General features: G+C 40.7%; 1 pseudogene; it reads right to left on the reverse strand.

Annotated features, from left to right (window-relative positions):
* Positions 1-4,799: 4,799 nt before the first annotated feature.
* LOC133251650 (heterogeneous nuclear ribonucleoprotein A3-like) lies at positions 4,800-7,111 on the reverse strand (annotated as a pseudogene).
* Positions 7,112-10,623: the final 3,512 nt, after the last annotated feature.

A 10,623-nucleotide genomic window follows, 5' to 3' on the forward strand; every position in this document is an offset into this window, starting at 1 on the left:
ACACAAACCAATGTACTGTAATAATACATGTCACACATATATAATTATACAGCATACAGAACATATATCATCACAGCACATCAATCCATACTAATTAATATCAGCCACACACATTATATTACTGCAATATACATTTAATTATACAGTATATATATAATACATATATTGATTCATATACAAATTAAGTAAGTATAGATCTATAAATAGAATTAGGTATACCTTTATTATGTTTTATTTGTACCCATACCTAATTAGGCAAACTGTAGTTAGGCAAATATATTTATATTACGTATTTATAACAATATATAAAGTATTGTTAATTGTACCACCTGTTGATAACTAAAATTGAGAAAACCCTTCTCTGAGTATCTCCTATTTGAGACAGCACGTCCCTCCCCCATAGGGTAAAGGGGAGCATAGGAACTACATACGGTTGGAAAGTTCCACAGGTATCCTCAAACTGCCAATCTAACATTTTTGAACTTTTAACTACTGTGGGGGCTTGAGGGCAAATGAAACAAAATTTGACCCCTGAGATCTATCAGGGCAACTTGCCAATCATCACTACTTTGTAAAAGGCTTGCAGTTGATCCTTATTGAATGGAATTACTATATTTGCTACTTTTTTTTTTTTTTCTAAAAAGTTCCACACTTCTTTTTCCTCCTTTTATAATTAATTGTGCCACCAAGCTGGGATAAGATAAAACTATTTTTCTTGGGGTCACTGGTAGATGGAACCAATGGGCCTTTTTGTCACAATCACCCTGTAGGTGTGTTTTATGGCAAGAATAGTTTAATTTCATCTTTTGGTAATATTAATCCTAATTAACTGATCATTTAAAGTCTCATCTACTTTAACAAGAGCCAACTCTGTCTCATTAGTCAACTTAGAACTGGAATTAGGGTCGCTTTTTAAGCAATTAAACAAAGGCTTTAAATCTGCAGTAGTCAGTTTTAAATGTGGGCATATTTAATTAATGTCCCCTAATAATTTTTGGAAATCATTTAAAGTTAGTAAACAATCTCTCCACAGCTTCAAAGGGGCATTATCAGTTTTTTAAAACTTTTGGCCGACCTAAATATGAGAAGCAAGTAAACAGGTGTTGCACAACATCTTAATAAGCTTCTCCAGTTATCGTTTTGTAACCTAAATCTGGTCTATAGCTTTTTAGATGACAAGCAACCATCTAATATTTGCTTGAATACTTCCAGCAATGGGGAACTCACTACTCTTGAAGGTTTTAAACTCTCTCTCACCTTTTTCTCTACAGCATTCCCACCCCGCATACCAGTTGCTCTAATCTCAACTCATTTTCAGTAGTATGTGTTGGCCAGGAGCTGGGTCAGTCTTTCCCAGCAATGTTAAGAGACGTCTGTTCCTGTGTCTAATAGCCCTGACATTTTATTTTCTTGAATTAAAAGATCTTTTAAAGGCCTTGGAGCTGTAATTTCCTGCACCCAAAAGGCTGGATCACTAGATCTAAACGCTCTGTAGCTCTTAGCTTGAGAAGTCAAGTTTTTTCCTGCCTGATAAGGTAAAAGCAAAAACTGTGTTATTCTTTGACCTTTATTAATTTGCACAGTTTTGATAAGCGGCGAGATCAAAACTATAATTTCTCCAATATAATCAGAATCTACCACACCATATACCACCGAAATTTCTTGAAAAGAAAGCGAGCTACACCCTAGCACAAGTCCTACAATGCCCTCAGGCAGGGGGCCAGCCACTCCCATTGGAATTGGAGCAACCGGCGTATCAGGGGTTAATATTGTTGCTAAATCCCCTTACCGGTCCGCTTTTTTCTTAGCCTGGGTGAGACCCCCTGAGGGGGTTTTCTCCAAGGAACACTGCATATTGTGCACGCAGTCTGTTTTAAAATCTCCACTGTTAAAAAAACTTTTTATCTTCCTCAAGCTTAGGCAACACTTTGAGAAACTTTGGGGGCAAAGTGGGGAACTCTTGGGCCCTGGAAGGCGCAAACGGAGGCGGCGGCGATCGCCTTAAATCAGAAAGTGGTGGATACGTTTTTCTTTTTTTTTTTTTTAAGGTTTGCGCAGAGAGGGAGGGAGCTCGCCAGGGCACCTGGTCACAGCGTCTCTTACAGTCTCTCTCTCTTCATCTCTTCCTGCTTTTCTCACTTTTCTCTCCCCCTTCCTTTTTCGCTACCCTTCTCTTTCCTTCGTTTCTTTCCCTTTACCCTCTTTCTCTCTCTCTTTTTTTTTTTTTTCCCTCTCTTTCTCTCTGTATCTCTTTTTCTAACTTCCTTTCTCAATCTTGCTGAGTTCCCTGATTCCTTCCTTCTCTGTTCCTCTCTTCTTTTCACTGTTTAGCTTTTTCTCTATCTTTAGATCTTTTCTCTATTTTTTCTCTTTTTTTTTATTTTTTTTTTTTTTTCTCTTTTTATTTATTTTTTTTGCTTGGGTGAGGCCCCCCTGAGGGGGTTTTCTTCAAGGAGCAGGCTCTGTATATTGTGTATTTTTTTTTTTTTTTTTTTTTAAAAAGCTCCTTTGTTTAAAAGAAGTCTTTTTTATCTTTTTCAGCTTTAGGCAATGCTCTGGGAGACTTTGGATGTAAACTGGGGAATTCTTAGGCCCTGGGAGGTGCAAGCGGAGGTGGAGTAGTCACCTTAAATCAGAAATTGTTGGATAAATTTTTAAAGGTTTGTGTAGAGGGGGAGGGGGCTCGCCAGGGCGCCCGGCCGCAGCGTCCTGTAAGCCCTCTCCTTCCTCCGGAGGTAGAGCACAGTCTCCCTCCTTTTCTTCGTCAATGGCAGAAAATATGATCTGCGCAGAAGGTGGAGACCCACTACCATCCACCGCTATAGCCTCTCCCATAGACTATCCCACGGCCTCATGACGAGGGTCCAGAACATTTTTAATCCTATTTATAGGATAAGTTTTTAGTTGTTTTTTTTTTACCTTCACCCAAGTATCTAAATTAACAGTAGCCTCTTTAACAGCTTCAAGATTACTTGTATAAAGAGTTGCCATTCTTAGTTTCAGTGTTACCCATGTCAGAAAATTAAGTATAATAGAAGATAAAGCTTTTAGCTTTTAAAAGATCAGGCTTTTCTTTGGCCTTTTAACTCTAGAAACCGTTTTCTTTCTCTAAGTCTAACTCTTTAACACTTTCAACACTTCCCACTCCTCTCGCCCTGTCTATCCTACAGGGGGGTCCGCGGCACCCTTGAGTGGGGTCCTAGCCGTCCCGAACATTGGAAGAACAATAGGGCTGGTGACCCAGATTGTTCCGGGGGAGGAACAGTAGGCTGATGGCCCGAACTGTTCCAAGGGAGGAGCAGTAGGGCTGGTCACCCAAACTGCTCCGTGGGGGAACAAGAGGGCTGGTCACCCAGTTGTTCCGAGAACGGGGAGCAATAGGGCTGATGGCTCTGATTGCTTTGGGGAGCTTACCTTCGAAAATCCCTGTTTCGGGCGCCACCTGCCGGGGACCAGCCCCGGCTGATCCAGGGTATTCGAAGGAGAGACGGCGTAGGCGAAGATCAGGAAACAATTGCTTAATTAAACGTTAATTAAGGATATAAAGAGTAATAGAATGAGGATAGCTCAGTAGGAAAATTCAGTGAAGAAAAGAGGCTGAAATAAGGATAGCTCAGTGAGGAAATTCAGTGGAGAAAAGAGGCTGAATAATTCAGCCAGAAGGTAAGAGAAAGAACGACATGGTGAGACCAAGTTTCGGTGAACAAGGCCCGCACTTTATTTTTCAAAGTAGTTTTTATACCTTAAGTTATGCACAGAGGATAATGGGGGAAGGGGTAGAGTCAGGCAGCAAGCCAGGCTTTCTTCCTGCAAACTTAGCATATGCAAAAGTTAGGTGATTTGCATCATCTTCTGGCCCGGAGGCCTGTTAACATTTTAAGACCTTTTCTTCAGAAAACTTATTTTTCTCTAAAGGTGATTGGTCAGGAGCCACCCTCCAAAAGCATTAGATAAAGTTGCATTCCTACAGCGCAAAGGTGTGGTGGGCTATAACAAAAAAAAGAATTAACTCAAGGGTCCCAGGTTACAAACATTAAAGCTACTATTTACACCAATTATATTAATCAATACACTGCCAGGGACACAGCAGGTAAGGGATATGGAAACTTAGCAGCAAACATTGGCCCAACAAGTGAAAATCCCTTCACCAATACAATTTCTAATCAATCTTTTAACTACTCAAAAGAATCTGTGTTTAGACAGTTTAGAACATCTCCTGCCTCTCACAGTTGGGAGGCTCTGAACAATCACATGTGGCCGGAAAACCTATTCAGGCAGGCTAGAGGATTTCCAAAGGAGTTTGTAGGTTAAACACTGTCACACCCAGGAATTATTAACTGGAGCTGTAAGCTAACTCTTTTTCAGAGAGAGGTAGTGGGGGACAGCCCCCCATAAAGTCAGAGGTGTAGCTGAAAGCACAAAGCAGAAAGTAGGTAGACTCTGGTTTTGGGGGTATATGCTTGAGAATTTCCAGGGGGACTCCTGAAGCTCGATCCCGCCTTTGCGTATGCCGAGCCTCCTTCCTCATGACCTTTGTCATGGGCGGAGTTCCTCACGCTGGCTACCAGCAGTGATAGAATTCCAGTTGAGCTATTCCAGATCCTGAAAAGTGCTGCACTCAATATGCAATATGCACTCAATATGCAATATGCCGGCTCCCGGCAGAATATTAACAGACTTTTATGCCTTATGAAGTTTTAAGAAATAAATGAGACATCCATTTATAATTCTTACCTAGGTTTTAAGCTTGGCTAAATAAATGTTAGCTGGAAACAAATATCTCAATAAAACGCTATTAATTTTTTTAAGGGTTCAACAATGCATGATTTTTATTCCCTTGCTCTGAGAGCTTGTATCAAAAAAATATATATTAAACCAAGGAAAATAACTGAAGATTTATGGGCCTCTTGTGCTTTAAAAAGGAAAAAAAGATAGCCACTAATTTGCTCAGATACAGCAAGCTTAGTGGTCTTGTATTTTCAACATTTTAAGAATGTTTCCTAAGGTAGGAGGAAAGGGGAAACATTCACTACCCCTTCCCAGAATTTAAACAGAGAGCAGTAGACATTCTTTACACCCCAATAAAACTATGGCAGCAGTTCACTTGTGACCAAGGTGAATATAGAATGGAGATGTTCTAAACACAGCTGGGACTCTCAGCAAAGCTAAGACACTAAAATCATGATTACATTTTGAAAGAAAATGCACAAAAACCAAATATAAATTTTGAGATTTTTCATTTGAGGGTAAATCTTAATGCTATTAAATTCACAAATATGCTAATTTAAATACCCAATTCTATTCTCTAAAACACACACTGCAAACATACAAATATCTATTCTCTCCACATGTCAGAGCCATTCATTTCATGGTTTGGAAATGGGGAGAATAGATTCCCCTTAAACTGCAAGTCAGCAGGTGTTTCTTTACAGTTAACTTTAGCAAAATTCATACAAAATAGTAATTAACAATGATCTTCTTTACTTGTTAACTCACAAGGAAACACCTTCAAAACTGCATTTTGTTAAAGTTTCTGTACTAAAATGTAGAAAAAGTGAACTACACAAATATTGAAAAGTTAAAAATTCCTTAATTTTTTATTCCTGGTACCACTAACACAATTTACAGGGCAATATACCTGATGTAATGAAAAGAAAAAGACAAAGCTACAACAGATAAAAGACCTCAGGAATGTACATCTAATTGACACTACACTGCATTAATCAATAGCTACACTTTTTGCAACCTGTGGCTATGACAGTCCTGAACAAGAAGGGTTTCCTGTTTAAGCTGCAGTTAACTTTTCTGACTATGGATCATCGTTCCTTCTGTGGCAGATTTTTACAGTTCCTCTAATGCATTTGGAACAACTGTCTCAAAGTAACCTGCAGCTTTCCTGATAACTCCTCGCTCTCCTTCCTGCTAAGAACTGTAGCCCTTTTCTTCTGAGTTTTTAGAACCTTCTGCTACCATATCCACCACTTCCACGACCAGATCCATAACCACCACCATAGGGACTGCCCGAGCTTCTTCCGCCAAAACCACCCCCTTTCATGGGTCCATAATTTGACTGCTGTTGTCCACTATAATTTCCAAAATCATTATAGTTTCCACCACCACCACAGTTACCTCCAAAATTTCCTCCTTCATTGTAACCATCATATCCTCCACCACCGCCACCATGTCCACCACCTTGGTTTCCATATCCTCCTGGTCCACCAGCACCGTAACCTCCTCTACTACTATAACCAGGACCACTGCCATACTTGCCACCATCCCCTCCAAATCCATTTTATCCACCATCTCCTCCTCCATAGCTCCCTCTGCTGCCACCACCTCCGCCACCATAGCCTCCTCTTCCACCAAAGTTTCCACCACGGCCAAAGTTACCCCCACCACCTCCAAAGTTTCCTCCACAACCCATAAAGTTGCCAGATCCACCTCCATGATCTCTTTGTGATCCAGCAGATTGCATCTCTTGTTTAGAAAGGGCCTTTTTCACTTCACAATTATGCCCATTAATAGTGTGGTATTTCTGAACAACAATTTTATCAACTGTATCATGATCATCAAAAGTTACAAAAGCAAATCCTCTCTTTTTCCCACTCTGCCTGTCTTCCATAACGTCTATGGTTTCAATCTTGCCATACTTTTCACAGTAGTCTCTCAAATTATATTCTTCTGTATCTTCTTTAATACCACCAACAAAAATTTTATTCACTGTTAGATGGGCACCAGGCTTTACAGAATCCTCTCTAGAAACAGTTCTCTTTGGTTCCACTACACGCCCATCAGCCTCGTGCGGTCGAGCGCACATTGCTGCATCCACTTCTTCAACAAAAGAGTAAGTCACAAAACCAAAGCCCCTGGAACGTTTTGTTTGGGGGTCTCTCATCACCACACAATCTGTAAGTGTGCCACATTTCTCAAAATGTTCTCTTAGGCTATCATCTGTAGTTTCAAAGCTCAGACCACCAATAAACAGCTTTCTCAACTGCTCTGGTTCCTTGGGATCATGACCCTCCTCCCCCCAGCAGTGGTGGCGGCGACGGCCAGAGTTGGGCTGGGGGTGACCGGGCGGCGGTTTTACCTCCATTTTGAGACCCAGTAAAATGCTATTAATATTTTAATCACAGCATAAAATGAAATGTTATTTGGTCTCTGCTAATAAATTAGGCCTTCATCATCTCTTTTTGTGAATATTGAAAATGTTTCTGATTTCCTTTTCAAATCTACAGTCTTGAGACTTCCCTGGTGATCCAGGAGCTAACACTCCATGCTCCCAATGCAGGGAGCCCAGGATCCACCTAGATCACACATGCCTCAATTAAAGACCAACTACAGATCCCACATCCCATAACTAAGATCCAGAACCGCCAAATAAATGAAAAAATAAATAAATTTTAAAAAATCTATAGTATTGCCCACCCCTATATTCACAATATAGTACCTTTCTAAAATTCAGCTTCTATTATTTTTTTTCCCCCATTCTTCTTACTTCTCAATGCTTTCCCATTAGTTTCAGGACAAAGTTCAAATTGCGCTGTATGGCCTTCAAAGGGCACTCAGAGCTAGCCCTGGCCATCTTTCTGGCCTTATTTCCTATGATCCTCCCCTTCACATGGCTCTCACTGAGTCCTGTCCCTCATCATTAAGGTTTTCTGCAGGGTCCTGGCGGCACTGCGCTATCTACTCCATGGCTCACACTACTCATTTCCCTAGAAAATCCTTCCCTTTCTTATCTCCCCACACATGGAGATTCACTTAAGTGTAGACTCCCCTGTGAAACTTTTATGTTTGTCCATTTTTATCCTGTCTTCATTTATATTTTAATTTCAAAATAACCTAAGTTTATCATGTAATAGTCACACAATTCAAAGATAAGAGTGTAAAGATCATTTGCTTATTAACATTTCTCCCCTTTTTCATATCCCTTCTGAAAGCTAACCATTTTTAGAGTTTGGTTTTCTTCTTCTTTTAATTGCATTTATAAACATTCATATGCAAGAAATGACTTTATATACACAAAAGTGTATTCATACTGTACATACAATTCTGAAAATCTTGTTCCTTTTTTAAAAATAGTATTTCATGAGTAATATGGAATAGGAGGCATTGGTATCTCCTATTTTCCAGCTGAAAAAACAGGTTCAGAGAAGTTAACTCTGTTGGTAAATTCCTGTGGAGAGTAAGAAGCATAGATGGACACAAAATAAAACAGGCAGAAGTGGATGTTTGACTCCACAGTGCTTTATCTCAACAAGCAAGTTACGTTAGAATGTTGATAGACTCGATAAACAAGAACCAGGCTGGTGATGGATCAGGAGAATTAGGATGCAGTTGAGGGGCCAAAAGTGTTGATAAGAACAGGCAGGAAGCTCACCAGGAATAGGTAGTAAGAGGCTGGGAGAATGGAAGGTGGTCATCAAACAAAGGCTAGCATTTGATGTCTCAGCAGTGGAGGAGTCTCGGGGCTAAGTAGGCCTAAAGGGAAGTGCTGCTATGGGTAACCGAGAAGCACAAGGAACTTTGAAATCCTCAAGCTCCCTTCTCAGAGCAAGTGGTAGGGGCCAGTGAGCAGAGTTCAGCTTCCAAAAGCTGACACCTGCTGTCTGGGTTTATGGGACTCTGTGTACTTCTTTGCTTAGGAAATTGGGAGGAGTGGTAGGGAATGCATGGCTTTGTTTCAAGGTGACCAACTGTCCTGCTTTGCCCTTTCCCCATCACATGGGGCTTGCAGTGCTTACAGGAAAAGTGAAAAAGTGGAAGTGAAGTCACTCAGTCGTGTCTGACTCTTTGTGACCCCTGGACTGTAGCCCGCCAGGCTCCTCTGTCCGTGGGATTCTCCAGGCAAGAATACTGGAGTGGGTTGCCATTTCCTTCTCCAGGGGATCTTCCCGACCCAGGGATCAAACCCTGGTCTCCTGCATTGCAGGCAGATCTTTACCCTCTGAACCACCAGGGAAGACCACTTTTAGGAAAGTACCAACCAAACCAAGATGAACTGGTCACCTTGCTTGAAAACAACCTTTTGGAACAATTCTTCCCGCATTTCTACTTCTGCCTCTTACTCCTATTTTAAATCCACTTAGCCTTGAAAGCCCAGTTCATACATTACATTTTCCTTGGATTTTCACACCATCCACAATTCAGAATTGTAACTGCTTTCCTAAACTTTTTTTAAACTCAATATTTAGAATTTGCATTATTTTATCTTCAGTCACATTTTTGCTGACATCTATCTCTCCCGTACTAGAATTTTTTTGATTGGTGTGAGTTAAACAGGTACAATTTATTTTTTACACATAAAATAATCCCAATTTTTATTGTTAAGTAATTCAGAAACCTCTATGCAGGTCAGGAAGCAACAGTTCGAACTGGACATGGAACAACAGACTGGTTCCAAATAGGAAAAGGAGTACATCAAGGCTGTATATTGTCACCCTGCTTATTTAAGTTCTGTGCAGAGTACATCATGAGAAACACTGCACTGGAAGAAGCACAAGCTGGAATTAAGATTGCCGGGAGGAATATCAATAACCTTAGATATGTAAATGATACCACCCTTATGGCAGAAAGTGAAGAAGAACTACTAAAGAGCCTCTTGAAAATGAAATAGGAGAGAGAAAAGTTGGCTTAAAACTCACCATTCAGAAAACTAAGATCATAGCGTCCAGTCCCATCACTTTATGGCAAATAGATGTGGAAACAGTGGCAACAGTGGCTGACTTTATTTTTCTGGGCTCCAAAATCACTGCGGATGGGGACTGCAGCCATGAAATTAAAAGACGCTTACTCCTTGGAAGGAAAGTTATGACCAACCTAGATAGCATATTAAAAAGCAGAGACATTACTTTGCCAACAAAGGTCCGTCTAGTCAAGGCTATGGTTTTCCAGTAGTCATGTATCAATGTGAGAGTTGGACTATAAAGAAAGCTGAATGCCGAAGAATTGATGCTTTTGAACGGTGGTGTTGGAGAAGGCTCTTGAGAGTCCCTTGGACTGCAAGGAGATCCAACCAGTCCATCCTAAAGGAGATCAGTCCTGGGTGTTCATTGGAAGGACTAATGTTAAAACTGAAACTCCAGTACTTTGGCCATCTGATGTGAAGAGCTGACTCATTGGAAAAGACCCTGATGGTGGGAAGGATTGAGGGCAGGAGGAGAAGGGGACGACAGAGGATGAGATGGTTGGATGGCATCACCGACTCAATGGACATGGGTTTGGGTAGACTCCGGGAGTTGGTGATGGACAGTGAGGCCTGGTATGCTACAGTCCATGGGGTCACAAAGAGTCGGACATGACTGAGTGACTGAACTGAACTGAAGTTCAATTATTACTTAGAAATAATTACTAAACAATTATTCCAGCATCATATGTTGAATAACTCATCTTCTCCCACTGACCTAATGTGCTATCCCTCTCACATGGTGAGTTTCCCCATGTATGGTTGTGTTTCTGGGCTCTCTCTTAGAATTTAAACTCACTGGAGAGAAACCACTATCCAAGTTATTTTAAGTCACCACCATTACCAGTACCAATGCCAAACTCTATACCTCCTTCTTGGTAGATATTTGATACATATTTACAGAATTAAAACAAGCCTATTATTGTTACAAGCCC

The sequence above is a fragment of the Bos javanicus genome, chromosome 7 (genome assembly GCF_032452875.1).
Source record: "Bos javanicus breed banteng chromosome 7, ARS-OSU_banteng_1.0, whole genome shotgun sequence".
NCBI lineage: Eukaryota > Metazoa > Chordata > Mammalia > Artiodactyla > Bovidae > Bos > Bos javanicus.